This window comes from Staurois parvus, unplaced genomic scaffold, assembly GCF_062004578.1.
Source record: "Staurois parvus isolate SC_StPar_1 unplaced genomic scaffold, SC_StPar_1.0 ptg001041l, whole genome shotgun sequence".
Taxonomy (NCBI): domain Eukaryota; kingdom Metazoa; phylum Chordata; class Amphibia; order Anura; family Ranidae; genus Staurois; species Staurois parvus.
Window position 1 is genome coordinate 592,761 of NW_028318837.1, and position 16,638 is coordinate 609,398.

The 16,638-nt window shown below is 47.6% G+C and overlaps 1 long non-coding RNA gene across 1 annotated transcript in view; it reads left to right on the top strand.

Moving 5' to 3' along the window:
* Positions 1–2,164: 2,164 nt before the first annotated feature.
* The window catches only part of LOC149440983 (uncharacterized), a 42,652-nt gene continuing 28,178 nt past the window's right edge, over positions 2,165–16,638 (top strand). Inside the window, exons 1-2 of the long non-coding RNA XR_016307458.1 lie at positions 2,165–2,232; positions 2,366–2,485. This is a non-coding gene — a long non-coding RNA (uncharacterized LOC149440983). The remainder of the gene's footprint in view (positions 2,233–2,365; positions 2,486–16,638) is intronic.

Here is a 16,638-nt window from a genome sequence, read left to right on the forward strand (position 1 = left end):
ATTCCATCATGAATTAAAGATTCGTTTTTTAATTATGTAGAATAAGGCTGTATATGTTTAATTTTTTGGTAAATAAATCCCATGAATCCATTCACAATGTCATGCTCTTCCAGAGGTTTTTGTAAGATTATTGGGCAGTTTCTCTGCCTACAAGATATTATCACAGATGCTTGGTTTACTTTTGCAGTTCTCAAAACTGAATTTGACTCAGCGGAGATCACATGCCTCTTCTTCACAGCAAAAATGTTATAACATGAACAGAGTTAAGAAAAAGACCTTCATCCTAACTTCTACAAACCTATGAATACAGAATCAACCCCTTCACTGCTAAGTTTCAAGAAGTTCAGTGAATAGAATAGAAACAATATTTTTCTGATTGTTTGGAGTGGAGTAGATCTGCACAAGAAGAAAGTGAAACTAAGTGTGAGGAGGAAGGGGCTGACAGTCTAAGTTTCTTAAAATATATATATTTTGTTTAGCCAAATTAGTTACCAAACATGGATGTTTAAGCAAATCACATATGCTGGAATGTTATTGTTTCAGTTGAATAAATCTATTTAAATTGTTATTATTAAGGTAATGATTATTTTTCTCCTTCCTAAGTACAACAGAAAAGTTGTCCAAATATGAATGATTAACCTATTAAACTGGGGATAAAAAAACTAATATGAAAAGTTGTTATTCTAAAAATCTTCATCTACTTGCATATTAAAGTTATACCAGCAAGAATTAGTTTTTATGTAGAAAACTAGGATTTATATCAAGCCTTACTGACTAGTGATTTAAATCATGATTTAAATCAGTTTGATTTAAATCAAATCCACCCTACCCTGGTGTCTTCTTTCTTAAATTCCTGGCACCTTTCTTATTTTAATCTGCTGTGTGTTCCTGTGTTCCTTCTTTAGTTCCCTGTGCTTTTTCCCTCCTTAGTCACCTGTGTCCTCCTTTTCTTCCTTCTTTTGTTTCCTCCTGTGTCTCTCTTCCTTAGTCCCGTGTTTTCCTTCTTTATCGCCCAATGTCTCTCTTCTTCTTTTAGCCCCCAGCATCTTCCCTCATTAGTTCTATGCATGTTCCTTATTTAATTCCTTGTGTCTTCTTTCTTTTGTTTCCTGTGCTTTAACCCCCCCCCCCTTAATTCCCTGCATCCTTCCTATTTTGTCCTCAAGTTTCTTCGTTTATCAATCTGTGTCTTCTTTCGTTTCCCTTGACACAATTCTTTTTTTAGTTCCTTGTATATTTCTTCTTTAGTCCCCTGTATGTTTCTTCTTTAGTTCTCCATGTTATCTTTCTTTAGTCCCCCGTTTCTTTCTTTTTTACACCCCCCCACTACACGCACACTGTTTCTCACTGAAAGAAATGCCCGCAGCGGAAAAAGAAGAAAAGAATTAGCGCAGGGCAGGCATGACTAGGCCCAGAGTGGGAAGGAAGATGTGTAAGGGTTAATGTTAGCTTTAGGGTTGGTAAAGGATAGCTGGGGGATCTGGTTGGTAGAGGAGAGTGTAGGTGGGGTCTCCTGCACTTTAGGGTGGAGTGTTCTGGGGAGGGGCGTCAGTTGGGAGCTGGACGTGGGAAAGAGAGCTTCCCTCCCGCCCGCCCTGTTTGGTGAATGTTGTGTTCCTCCTGGGGGGGGGGGTGATTTTGGTTCCTGGGCGGTGGTTGGTCTTTGGAGGCGGTTCTTATCTTGGAGGTACAAAATGGTGTGGGACCCATCGTTGGTATGGTGTGCCCGGGAACATTCCCAGTTAACCGAGGGTTAACTGGAAGGTGGTGGTGCTGCACTGCGGACAGTATGGTTGTCTCCGAGCTGGTTGGTTGCGGCTGGAGGCCTAGTGGAATATGGTTGTCCGCAGGTGCATTTCGGATCGTTTTTGGTGGTGCCTTCAAAGACCAATGACAACTCTTTATGTTTTCTGTTATAAGGAATGGTTGATGTGTTTAAACTTGATTGGTTAATAAAAGGCCGTGCTGGCCATTTACTCCAAAATTGGTGTTGTGTTTTCTGTAAGTATAGTAAGTAAAGGGGATTGGTATGGAAGTGTAATGGTGGTGTAGTGGGGTCTGGATGAACCTATCTCGGGTGCACTAGTCATGTTGTAATTGTCAGGTAAATAAAACTGATTTTTTTTTTTGCCCTTTTCTAGGAAGGATCTGAAGATCAGCGTTCTGAGAATGAAGCTGGAAGAGGAATGTTCATTATGTTCTGACTTACAGAGGAAAAACAAAGAGCATTTGGTAAGTAAATCTATATTTTGGAATTAGAGGAAGTATTGATCTGTACCTTCTCTGCATGTTTTGTCTTTTCTGTGTTGTCTGCTCCACCTTTCAGGAGATGAACGTGGCCTGTTTGTATATTCCACATTTACAGGTTGTGTTCATGGCCCTGATGGAAATTCTAGGAAGCGAGAGGATGATGAATGCTGGTTCTATATTACTTGGATATACAGTATCTCGGCTGAGTGAGCGAGGAGTCGGGAGGGAGAGAGAGGTGACCTTTCTTTGTAGTCTCAGTTTTATTTGTATGAAGCTGCATCTTTACTGACTGATATTATATTGATACCTGGCAGGGAGATATCTGATTCCTATAGATCTCACTTTACCCAGTTACACAATTGTAGTGCTACTCCTGTAGGAGCCGCAGGAATACAGTCCAGGTCCTTTCCAAAATTCTCTTCCCCCAAACCCTTGTTGAGAATGCCTGGTGAAAACTTTGTACTATCCCCTCTGCTGCCCAAGAGTATCCTAGTGAACCCCAACCCAGACTATGCATGAGAGTCCTGGCATTTGGGTGGATATACACTGCTCAAAAAAATTAAAGGAACATTTTTAAAACACATCAGATCTCAATAGGGAAAAATCTCCTGCTGGATCTCTATACTGATATGGACGGGGTAATGTGTTAGGAATGTAAGGATGCTCCATCGTTTGATGAAAATGAAAATGATTGACCTACAGAGGACTGAATTCAAAGACACCCTGAAAATCAAAGTGAAAACATGATTCAGCAGGCGAGTACATTTTGCTGAAATTTTATTTCAGAAACTCAAAATGGTCCTCAGTAGTTTGTATGGCCCCACGTGCCTGACAGGCTCCTAATGAGACGACGGATGGTGTCTTGCGGTATTTCCTCACAGATCTGGACCAAGGTATCACTGAGTGTCGGAGATCGCCGCGCCGCTGGGCTCGGCGCAGGCGCAGTACACCTCCCTGTACGCGGGCGCCGGGACTTGGCCGACCGCGGCAACCAGGTTCGCGCATGCGCAGTAGAGACCACGGGCGCGCGCCTGGCACCAATGACAGCGCAGGGCGGGATATTTAAGCGGCCCTGAGCTGTCATTCAGTGCCTTTTGGTCTCTTGAATCCTGTGAACCTGTGAACCTGTTTAAAGTAAGTTGCTGACCCGGATTGTGCCCTGACCTTGCTGTTTTCTCCTGTTCTTGACCCTCGCTTGCCTGACCTCTCTCCTGAATGCCCCCTATTGGATCTGACCTGCTGTTGCTGACCTGGCGTGTGACCCGACTATTCTTTGCCCGCTGCTCTGTACCGCACCGTCCCCATAGTTACCGACCCGGCTTGTATGACCTTGCACTTGCTCAGCCATCCATCCATCCGTCCCTCTCAACGGGGTCTCCAGACCTCCTCATACCTGGCTCTCTCCCGTGGGAGCCCCTGGCGAATACCCCTACCACTGACGGGTGTCCTCAGTAGTCACGACCTGGTCCTGGGGTACTCCAAGTCCATCCCCACCATCAGGGGCCCTGGTGAACAAGTACTCTGGGGCTTAGACTCCGTGCGCTGGGAACATCCGATCAGTGGAGTGCTAGTGGTACCGCCGGGCGGTCCCTTACAGTACCAAAAGGCCATGACTGAGCCTAGAGGAGGGCCCTCCCCGCTAGAGGAAATTTGCAGGCACCTAGCTAATTTGACGCAGGCCGTAACGGCCCTGCAGGACAGATGCATGCAGCTGGAGAATCGCCTCCAGACTGGCTCTATTTCTGACCCTGCCCCACAGGCCCCGGTTTCTGCACCCCCGGCCCTGGTAGCTCAGGAGCCAGTCTCAGGGGCTTCCGCCCCGCTCCCTATGGCGGAACCCCGAGTACCCTTACCGGAGCGTTTTCACGGGGACCGCACACGCTTCCGGTCATTCCGTGATTCCTGTCTCTTGTTCTTTGAGCTACAACCCCGTACCTTCCTGACCGAAAATGTGAAGGTAGGATTCATTATTTCACTATTACAGGGTGAACCCCAGGATTGGGCCCACCGGCTAAGGGGAAACAATGATCCTCATCTGGGATCGGTCAATAGTTTTTTTGAAGCAATGGCCATCTTGTATGATGACCCACAGCGGGCAGCCTCTGCCGAAGCGACCTTATATGCGCTCCGGCAGGGCCGGCGGGCGGCAGAGGAATACGCCTCTGATTTCAGGCGGTGGATGGGGGACACACGCTGGAACGAGTTCGCTCTATTGCACCAGTTCCGTATGGGGCTCTCCGATCCCTTGAAAGATGAGCTGGCTGGGTGGAGGTTCCCGAGTCTCTAGAAGACCTTATTGCCCTGACAATTAAGACTGACCGAAGACTGCGGGAACGCAGGCTTGAGAGGTCCGGCCAGGGTCGCGGAAATACCTGGGGTCCATTCCTAGGCCCCAGCCCACCAACCCGACAAAGCATCCAGAACCCACCACCAGGAGATGTTCCGGAACCTATGCAGCTAGGTCTGGCACGGCCTAAATTATCACCGGAGGAACGCCAGCGCAGACGAGCCCAGAACCTCTGCCTTTACTGCGGTGAAGCTGTCATATGGTGCGATCCTGCCCTCAGAAAATGAGTAAGTGCACCCGTTTTTCTTCCTTGTCTATTAGCAATACCTGTCCTTCGCAATACTTAGTAGTGCCCCTCTCCTTTCAGCTTCCAGAAAAGACCGTGGAGGTGACAGCCATAGTTGATTCGGGGGCATGCAGCTGTTTCCTGGATTTAGATTTTGCTCACCAGCAGGGTATCCCTCTCCAACACAGACAGAAGGGCTTCAACATCTTTTTGGCCGATGGTTCCCAGATAAAATCGGGGGTAGTTAATCAGGAAACTCCCCCCATTGCCACTATCATTGCCAACCAGCACCAGGAATTCCTCCGCCTGGACGCTATTGCATCACCTCTTTTCCCAGTCATTCTGGGGCTCCCATGGTTACGGGCCCACAACCCCCAGATTGACTGGGAAACCGGGTCAATCTCGTTCCCTTCCCCATACTGTCGGGAACATTGTCGCACTTCAGGCCCCGCAGGGCCCCGAGTTCTCCTTTGCTCCGAAGGAGACTCCGATTTGAAACAGGTTATTCCCGCAGCCTATCATGGGTTCCTGGACGTGTTCAGTAAGCGGGGGGCCGATACCCTGCCCCCCCACCGCCCGTATGACTGTCCAATCGACCTGTTACCAGGCTCTGAAATCCCTTTTGGGCGAATTTTCCCCCTATCTGAGCTTGAATTGGGGGCCCTAAAGGAATATATCGAGGACAGCCTCCAGAAGGGATTCATCCGCCCCTCCACTTCTCCAGCAGGAGCGGGAATCTTCTTCGTGGAGAAAAAAGACAAAACCCTGAGACCTTGTATCGACTACCGGGAGCTGAACAGGGTCACGATCAAAAATCGTTACCCATTGCCATTGGTACCAGAACTGTTTCAGAGCCTAAAGGCTGCGGTTATATTCACAAAGCTTGATTTAAGGGGGGCCTATAACCTGGTACGCATAAGAGAGGGGGACGAGTGGAAAACGGATTTCCGTACCCGGTTTGGCCACTTTGAATACCTGGTCATGCCATTTGGGCTGTGCAATGCACCAGCCACCTTCCAACATTTCGTGAACGACATCTTCAGGGATTTTTTGGATGTCTTTGTTATCGTCTACTTGGACGACATACTAATTTTTTCACCCTCTCTAGAGGATCATAGGATACATGTGGCAAAGGTATTGGGGCGGTTGCGGCAGAATGGGTTATATGCTAAGGCGGAGAAATGTTGCTTCGAGCAATCTAGCATCACGTTTCTAGGCCTGATTATCTCCACTGCGGGGGTCGCAATGGACCCCCAGAAGGTCTCTGCAATTTTAGATTGGCCTGAACCCACGGACAAAAAAGGTGTCCAACGGTTTATAGGGTTCGCTAACTTTTATCGGAAGTTCATCAAGAACTTCTCGGGTCTGGTCTCCCCCATTACTCAACTAACCAAACTTGGAACCCGGTTCAAATGGACACCGGAGGCTCAAGAAGCTTTCGAAGCTCTGAAGAAGCTATTTACCTCGGCACCCATCCTGGGCCACCCGGACGCGGCCCTGCCCTACATCTTGGAGGTAGATGCATCGGAGAATGCGGTAGGATCCATCCTGTCTCAGCGGAAAGGCACCAAAGAGTTACTCCATCCCGTAGCATTCTTCTCGAGGAAACTCACCTCAGCGGAGAAGAATTACGATATCGGTGATCAGGAGCTGCTGGCTATCAAAGCAGCGCTAGAGGAATGGAGGTACCTGCTGGAAGGTGCCTCACACCCCATATTGATTTTCACAGACCACAAGAATCTGGAATATCTGAGGACTGCCAAGCGTCTACGCCCACGGCAGGCAAGATGGGCCCTGTTCTTTTCCAGATTTAATTTTCACATTACTTACAGGCCCGGATCTAAAAATACAAAGCCCGACGCGCTATCTCGTATGTATGAGGACTCCGAAGAAGAACTGGTACCCGACACTATCTTGTCTTCAGGGAACTTCTTGGCGCTCCAGACGGACCTTCGCTCCAAGTTAATAGAAGCATCTACGGCCACACCAACCCCAGTTGGGGTATCCCTCCAGAACAAGGGGGGTTCCTGTGGAAGGAAGATTCAATCGTGGTACCTGAGGAAGTCCGGACCCTGGTTTTGGGGCATTGCCACGATCACCCGCTGGCAGGTCACTTTGGCCCAGTCAAGACTCTGGAGCTTCTCCGGCGCTCTTTTTGGTGGCCAAACATGGCTAAGGATTGCAAGCGCTACGTGAGATCCTGTACCATCTGCCAGAAGAGCAAACCATCGAGGAGCAAAGCCTGGGGGCTGTTGCGACCTTTGCCGATTCCCGAACGGCCTTGGCAGAGGATCGCGATGGACTTCATAGTCGAGCTCCCACCGTCGCAAGACCACACAGCAATTCTGGTGGTCATTGATCGCCTATCCAAAATGGCTCACTTCGTGCCACTAAGGAAGACTCCGTCAGCAGCCAAGACGGCGCGAATATTTATCCGGGAGATCGTTAGACTTCATGGAGTACCTGAGGACATTGTCTCTGATCGAGGGGTCCAGTTTACATCTAAGTTTTGGAGGGCTCTGTGCAAGGCCCTGGACATCAAGTTGTCCCTCTCCTCCGCGTTCCACCCTCAGACCAACGGTCAGACCGAGAGGACGAACCAGACCCTGGAGCAATACTTGCGTTGCTACACGTCTTTCCTGCAGGATGACTGGTTGTCACTCTTACCCCTGGCGGAGTTCGCTTATAACAACGCAAGCCATTCGGCAACGGGGCAGTCCCCATTCTTTTCGAATTATGGGTTTCACCCTGTCTTTCTCCCTGATTTGGTCTCTGAATGCCCAGTTCCAGCAACGCAGGATGCGTTGACCTTCTTCTCCGCCAATAACAAATTACTCCAGGAAGCCATCGCTCGGGCCCAAGAGGACAATAAGAAGGAGTTTAACAAGAAACGAAGAGGGGATTTGGCGTTGCGGCCTGGGCAGAAGGTGTGGTTGGCCACAACCAACTTAAAGATGCTTTGTCCCTGGAAAAAATTGGGACCTAAATTTGTGGGGCCTTTTCAGGTAAAGCGGATGGTCAACGAAGTGGCATATGAGCTTATCCTTCCGGACACGTTCAGAATTCATCCAGTCTTCCATGTATCCCTGCTGAAGCCAGTAATCCCAGATGCCTTCCCAGAACGAGAATCCAGACCCCCAGAGGCCATAACGGTCGAAGGACAAGAGGAATTTGAGGTGGAAACGATCCTTACGTGCCGAAGAAGGGGGGGCCAGACCCAATTCCTAATTAAGTGGAAGGGCTATGGTCCTGAGGACAATTCCTGGGAACCGGCTCATAATGTCCACGCACCTAGACTAGTCCGGGAGTTTCTTCGTGATCACGCGTGGTGGAGAGATCGGGTGGGCATCCGGAGGTTGCCCGTAGGGGGGGGCAATGTCGGAGATCGCTGCGCCGCTGGGCTCGGCGCAGGCGCAGTACACCTCCCTGTACGCGGGCGCCGGGACTTGGCCGACCGCGGCAACCAGGTTCGCGCATGCGCAGTAGAGACCATGGGCGCGCGCCTGGCACCAATGACAGCGCAGGGCGGGATACTTAAACGGCCCTGAGCTGTCATTCAGTGCCTTTTGGTCTCTTGAATCCTGTGAACCTGTGAACCTGTTTAAAGTAAGTTGCTGACCCGGATTGTGCCCTGACCTTGCTGTTTTCTCCTGTTCTTGACCCTCGCTTGCCTGACCTCTCTCCTGAATGCCCCCTATTGGATCTGACCTGCTGTTGCTGACCTGGCGTGTGACCCGACTATTCTTTGCCCGCTGCTCTGTACCGCACCGTCCCCATAGTTACCGACCCGGCTTGTATGACCTTGCACTTGCTCAGCCATCCATCCATCCGTCCCTCTCAACGGGGTCTCCAGACCTCCTCATACCTGGCTCTCTCCCGTGGGAGCCCCTGGCGAATACCCCTACCACTGACGGGTGTCCTCAGTAGTCACGACCTGGTCCTGGGGTACTCCAAGTCCATCCCCACCATCAGGGGCCCTGGTGAACAAGTACTCTGGGGCTTAGACTCCGTGCGCTGGGAACATCCGATCAGTGGAGTGCTAGTGGTACCGCCGGGCGGTCCCTTACAGTACCAAAAGGCCATGACTGAGCCTAGAGGAGGGCCCTCCCCGCTAGAGGAAATTTGCAGGCACCTAGCTAATTTGACGCAGGCCGTAACGGCCCTGCAGGACAGATGCATGCAGCTGGAGAATCGCCTCCAGACTGGCTCTATTTCTGACCCTGCCCCACAGGCCCCGGTTTCTGCACCCCCGGCCCTGGTAGCTCAGGAGCCAGCTTCAGGGGCTTCCGCCCCGCTCCCTATGGCGGAACCCCGAGTACCCTTACCGGAGCGTTTTCACGGGGACCGCACACGCTTCCGGTCATTCCGTGATTCCTGTCTCTTGTTCTTTGAGCTACAAACCCCGTACCTTCCTGACCGAAAATGTGAAGGTAGGATTCATTATTTCACTATTACAGGGTGAACCCCAGGATTGGGCCCACCGGCTAAGGGGAAACAATGATCCTCATCTGGGATCGGTCAATAGTTTTTTTGAAGCAATGGCCATCTTGTATGATGACCCACAGCGGGCAGCCTCTGCCGAAGCGACCTTATATGCGCTCCGGCAGGGCCGGCGGGCGGCAGAGGAATACGCCTCTGATTTCAGGCGGTGGATGGGGGACACACGCTGGAACGAGTTCGCTCTATTGCACCAGTTCCGTATGGGGCTCTCCGATCCCTAGAAAGATGAGCTGGCCCGGGTGGAGGTTCCCGAGTCTCTAGAAGACCTTATTGCCCTGACAATTAAGATTGACCGAAGACTGCGGGAACGCAGGCTTGAGAGGTCCGGCCAGGGTCGCGGAAATACCTGGGGTCCATTCCTAGGCCCCAGCCCACCAACCCGACAAAGCATCCAGAACCCACCACCAGGAGATGTTCCGGAACCTATGCAGCTAGGTCTGGCACGGCTCTGTACCGCACCGTCCCCATAGTTACCGACCCGGCTTGTATGACCTTGCACTTGCTCAGCCATCCATCCATCCGTCCCTCTCAACGGGGTCTCCAGACCTCCTCATACCTGGCTCTCTCCCTTGGGAGCCCCTGGCGAATACCCCGACCACTGACGGGTGTCCTCAGTAGTCACGACCTGGTCCTGGGGTACTCCAAGTCCATCCCCACCATCAGGGGCCCTGGTGAACAAGTACTCTGGGGCTTAGACTCCGTGCGCTGGGAACATCCGATCAGTGGAGTGCTAGTGGTACCGCCGGGCGGTCCCTTACACTGAGCTCCTGGACAGGCTGAGGTGCAACCTGGCAGCGTTGGATGGACCGAAACATGATATCCCAGAAATGTTCTTCTGGATTTAGGTCAGGTGAGCGTGGGGGTCATTCAATGGTATCAATTCCTTCATCCTCCAGGAACTGCCTGCATACTCTCGGCACATGAGGCCAGGCATTGTCGTGCACCAGGAGGAACCCAGGACCCACTGCACCAGCGTGGGATCTGACAATGGGTCCAAGGATTTCATTCTGATACCTAATGGCAGTCAGGGTGCCATTGTCTAGCCTGTAGAGGTCTGTGCGTCCCTCCATGGATATGCCTCCCCAGACCATCACTGACCCACCACCAAAACGGTCATGCTGAATGATGTTACAGGTAGCGTAACGTTCTCTACGGCTTCTCCAGACCCTTTCATGTTTGTCACATGTGCTCAGGGTGAACCTGCTCTCATCTGTGAAAAGCACTGGGTGCCAGGAGTGGTGATTAATGGCAAATGCCAATCAAGCTCTATGGTGCCGGGCAGTGAGAACAGGGCCCACTAGAGGACGTCGGGCCCTCAGGCCACCCTCATGAAGTCTGTTTCTGATTGTTTGGTCAGAGACATTCACACCAGTGGCCTGCTGGAGGTCATTTTATAGGGCTCTGGCAGTGCTCATCCTTTTCCTCCTGGCACAAAGGAGCAGATACCGGTCCTGCTGATGGGTTAAGGACCTTCTATGGCCTCATCCAGCTGTCCTAGAATAACTGCCTGTCTCCTGGAATCTCCTACATGCTCTTGAGACTGTGCTGGGAGACACAGCAAACCTTCTGGCAATGGCATGTATTGATGTGCCATCCTTTAGAAGTTGAACTGCCTGTACAACACCTGTAGGGTCCAGGTATCGCCTCATGCTACCAGTAGTGACACTGACCCTAGCCAAATGCAAAACTAGTGAAAAACAGTCAGTAAAGATGAGTATGGAAAAAAATGTCAGTAGCCTCCACCTGTAAAACCCTTCCTGTATTGGGGGTCGTCTCATTGTTGCCCATCTAGTGCACCTGTTTTTAATTTAACACCAAAGCAGCTGAAACTGATTCACACCCCCCTCTGCTACTTACAGTGGGGATCGAAAGTTTGGGCACCCCAGCTAAAAATTTGTATTAATGTGCACAAAGAAGCCAAGGAAAGATGGAAAAATCTCCAAAGGGCATCAAATTACAGATTAGACATTCTTAGAATATGTCAACAAAAGTTAGATTTTATTTCCATCATTTACACTTTCAAAATAACAGAAAACAAAAAAATGGTGTCTGCAAAAGTTTGGGCACCCTGCAGAATTTATAGCATGCACTGCCCCCTTTGCAAAGCTGAGACCTGCCAGTGTCATGGATTGTTCTCAATCATCGTCTGGGAAGACCAGGTGATGTCAATCTCAAAGGTTTTAAATGCCCAGACTCATCTGACCTTGCCCCAACAATCAGCACAATGGGTTCTTCTAAGCAGTTGTCTAGAAAACTGAAACTGAAAATAGTTGACGCTCACAAAGCTGGAGAAGGCTATAAGAAGATAGCAAAGTGTTTTCAGATGTCAATATCCTCTGTTCGGAATGTAATTAAGAAATGGCAGTCATCAGGAACAGTGGAAGTTAAAGCAAGATCAGGAAGACCAAGAAAAATATCAGACAGAACAGCTCGCAGGATTGTGAGAAAAACAATTCAAAACCCACGTTTGACTGCATGATCCCTCCAGAAAGATCTGGCAGACACTGGAGTTGTGGTACACAATTCCACTATAAAGAGATACTTGTACAAATATGGTCTTCATGGAAGAGTCATCAGAAGAAAACCTCTTCTACGTCCTCACCACAAAAATCATCGTTTGAACTTTACAAATGAACATATAGACAAGCCTGATGCATTTTGGAAACAAGTTCTGTGGACGATGAGGTTAAAATTGAACTTTTTGGCCGGAATAAGCAAAGGTACGTTTGGAGAAGAAGGGGCACAGAATTTAATGAAAAGAACCTCTGCCCAACTGTTAAGCATGGGGTTGGATCAATCATGCTTTGGGGTTGTGTTGCAGCCAGTGGCACAGGGAACATCTCACAAGTAGAAGGAAAAATGGATTCAATAAAATTTCAGCAAATTTTGGATGGTAACTTGATGCCGTCTGTGAAAAAGCTGAAGTTAAAGAGAGGATGGCTTCTACAAATGGATAATGATCCTAAACACACTTTGAAATCCACGGGGGATTACATCAAGAGGCATAAACTGAAGGTTTTGCCATGGCCTTCACAATCTCCTGACCTCAACATAATTGAAAATCTATGGATAGACCTTAAAAGAGCAGTGTGTGACAGACAGTCCAGAAATCTCAAAGAACTGGAAGACTTTTGTAAGGAAGAATGGGCAAAGATACCTCAAAGAAGAATTGAAAGACTCTTGGCTGGCTACAAAAAGCGTTTACAAGCTGTGATACTTGCCAAAGGGGGCAGTACAAGATATTAACTCTGCAGGGTGCCCAAACTTTTGCAGACGCCATTTTTTTGTTTTCTGTTATTTTGAAAGTGTAAATGATGGAAATAAAATCTAACTTTTGTTGACATATTATAAGAATGTCTAATCTGTAATTTGATGCCTTTTGGAGATTTTTCCATCTTTCCTTGGCTTCTTTATGCACATTAATACAAATTTTTAGCTGGGGTGCCCAAACTTTCGATCCCCACTGTACCTGACCAGATCAATATCCCAGGAGTTTAATTGACTTGATGCTAGACTTGGATTAAAAAGTGTTCCTTTAATTTTTTGGAGCAGTGTACTTTACCGTTCAGAGTGACATTATTTGTATCGGGACCTCCGGGGGAGCTCAGGAGGACCAGAGAGAAAATATCATCTGCAGTCACTGGTGGCTGAACTGAATGCCCATGTTTTAAGTTTGCCTTTCAGGATTAGGGATGGAAATGGAGTTTGCAGCTACCATTGGTTCATGAAGTTTGTGATATTCAAACTTTTGGGCAAAAAAGCATTGCAGATTCACCACCAGGAACAATGAATAACCTATAATATTGTGCAAAGCCTTTGCCTTGGGGCTGGGTTATCCACTCCTTCAAATTATTGACTGTTGTGACTCTGCAGACTGGTGGCAAAGGTTATGCCACGCATTATAGGTTGTTCTTTATTTCTGATGGTAAATTGGTAACATTTTTTTTGCCCAAAAGGTCAAAATTTGCAAACTTCAGGAACCAACGGTAGTGGCCAACCCAAACCTCATCCTTAAACCTGAAAGGCAAACCTACAACATGGGCCTAAAGATCAGCCACCAGTGACTGTAGACCATATTTTATTTTTTTTAACTTTTAATTTTTTTTACAATTTAAAATTTTGGCATTGCTACATGTCCCTTGAGGTAGTACCTGGCTTTTTTTTGCTTTACAATAGCCTGCTTATTAGCCCTACAAATGGCCAGAATTAAATAACAAGATGGACCCCCCACACCATACACTTCAATAGAGATCTCTGCAAAGTTCGAACTTCAGGCAAGATTTGTGAAATTCAAGACCCAAACAGAATCCTCTATACCTCTACAGGTTAGTGACCCCAGCAAATATGATATTAGGTTGTAGACTTAAGATCTGCTTTTCTGCAAGCTGCAAAATTGTCTTCACTGAAGAATGAAATTCTGTTTTCAGCAGCTGAATAACCTTTGCAGTTAGCAACGTTGGGACTAAAGGGGAGAGGGCAGCTTTATGGACTTGTACATGGCATGCAGTGCTGAATGCTGGCCAAATACTGTTCGGGTTTTGGCTGATGCCTGCTGGTTCAGCTGAGCAGTATAACTATGACCCTTCTGTTGAAGGAGCCTGTCGAAAAAATTTTGGCCTGTATCCAGTCACCGCCATCCATTAGTGAACATGGGACAAGGCAGAAAGCAGGAAGAAGTGCCACAGACATACAATGCACCCAAATTCTACTGCTCCTTATGCTTGGTAATGCTATTGGCTCTTTTAGAAGTCTGGTTGCTAATATTTTGTCCAGTGCTGATAATATTCCTTCTTGAGGTTGAGGCTTCCCCCTCGTATGTTCTCAACCAAAGATGGATCGTTTGTCGTCTCTTGATCTCCTGTACGTCCTACACAGATATCCATCAGAGCTCATCGATTACCTGGAGGCCAAGTTTTAATCAACACAATTTATTGTCTTCAAATGCCATGAGAATGAAAATTCCTGAGGCTCCATTCACATATTTTCATGTGTAGCGCCCTCCTCTAGTAAGGCTGGTAGGTTTTTTTTAGTTTTTTGGCCTCACTCTAGTCATTGAAGCAGTAATCTATTGTTTTGGTCTGGTTTCCTAGTGCTGGGTGATTTGATTTCTCTTACCTGCTTCTAGAAGAAGCTTCCAGAATACAGGGCAGGGAGAGTCAAATATCCAGCTATGAATATGTATCATGCCTCAGCCAATCCCCAGAAGGTGGCTGTGGAGGTGATAAATGTTTGGGAGGCCTTTTCTGAGTGTTCATTCCCAGGGGCGGACTGACAACTCATGGGGCTCCCGGGCAATAGGAAATCATGGGGCCCCTGTGTCCTCGCCCACACTTAAACCACACCCAAAAAAGCCTATGAAAGATACCAGGGGCATCTCATGGGGCCCCCTACTGACCCCGGGCCCTCGGGCAGTGCCCGAGTACCTAAATGGTCAGTCCACCCCTGTTTATTCCTCTTCAGGGAGGGCTCCAGTTCTCCTGGGGCTACTTCCCCTGGGAGACAGCTATACTGAGACAAGGATTGCAGTTTGAGCCTCAGAAGGTGCTGAACTGAGGGCCCTGAGAAGATTTTGCTGGAGGGCACTGTCCTGGTCTGGAGAAGGTGTCTTTTGTCATTGAGATATATTTGTTCTATTCTATTTTTTTCTATTCTATTATTTTCTTTTCCATTCTATTGTTTTATGTTCTGTTCTGTTCTGTTCTCTTCTATTCTATTTTATTCTTTTCTGTTCTATTGTATTTTTGCATTCTGTTCTATTTTATTCTATTCTTTTATATTCTATTCTTTTCTATTCTTTGATTTCCTATTCTATTTTATTCTACTCTAATCTATTTTATTTTTCTATTCTAATCTTTTATTTTCTATCCTTTTCTGTTTTATTCCATTCTATTTTGTTCTATTTATTTTCCATGCTATTCTCCGATTTGATTCTATTGCATTCTGTTTTATTCTTCTCTCTTCTATTAATTATTTTGTTCTATTCTGTTTTATTCTATTCAGTAGCCTAAGTAGGAATCATAATCTTATTTCACTTTTATACCTTACTGTGTTTGTTTCCATTTTGAATTCATTTTTTTATTTTAAATTCAAATTTATTTTCAAATTTGTAGAATTCATTTGTTATAATTAGAGATGAGCGAATCGAAGTATCCGAAGTGGAATTCGAGTCGAATATCGGAAAAATTTCGATTCGTGCCGAATCCGAAAAATAGCCTAATTCGGACGCGCGAATCGAAATTTTTCAGAAAATGGCGGCTGACATGTGCGGCGACGGAGCGGGGATGTCTGGGAAGGCGCGCAGACAAGGCGCGCTGACCCATAATGCATTCCTCAACTACATGTGATCGCATCAGCCTATCAGCAGCCAGCCAGCCAGCACTGTGTAATGGTCGAGCTATAAATAGCGGCCATTTTGGAATTCTTCATTTGCCTGCAGTTATTGAACAGAGGCAGACCGCTCTGTACTAGGGACAGGGACAGAGTTAGGGCCACAGAAACGATAATTGGGGACAGAGAAAAGTTACTTAGGGACAGAGAACCATTACTCAGGGACACAGACTTGTTAATGAGGGCCACAGAATCGTTATTTAGGGACAAAGAAACGCTAGTTAGGGCCACAGAATTCATAATCAGGGACAGACAGAATTGTTACTCAGTGCCAGAGAATTGTTACTTAGGGCCACAGAAACGTTATTAGGGCCACAGAATTGTTACTCAGGGACAGACAGAATTGTTACTGAGTGCCAGAGAATTGTTACTCAGGGACAGACAGAATTGTTACTGAGTGCCAGAGAATTGTTACTTAGGGCCACAGAAACTTTAATTAGGGCCACAGAATTTTTACTCAGGGACAGACAGAATTGTTACTCAGTGCCAGAGAATTGTTACTCAGGGACAGACAGAATTGTTACTGAGTGCCAGAGAATTGTTACTTAGGGCCACAGAAACTTTACTTAGGGCCACAGAATTTTTACTCAGGGACAGACAGAATTGTTACTGAGTGCCAGAGAATTGTTACTCAGGGACAGACAGAATTGTTACTGAGTGCCAGAGAATTGTTACTTAGGGCCACAGAAACTTTACTTAGGGCCACAGAATTGTTACTCGCACAGACACAGAATTGTTACTCGCACAGACACAGAATTGTTACTGAAGGCCACAGAACTGTTACTTAGGGCCACAGAATTGTTACTCGCACAGACACAGAATTGTTACTCGCACAGACACAGAACTGTTACTGAGGGCCACAGAACTGTTACTTAGGGCCACAGAATTGTTACTCGCACAGACACAGAATTGTTACTCAGGGCCACAG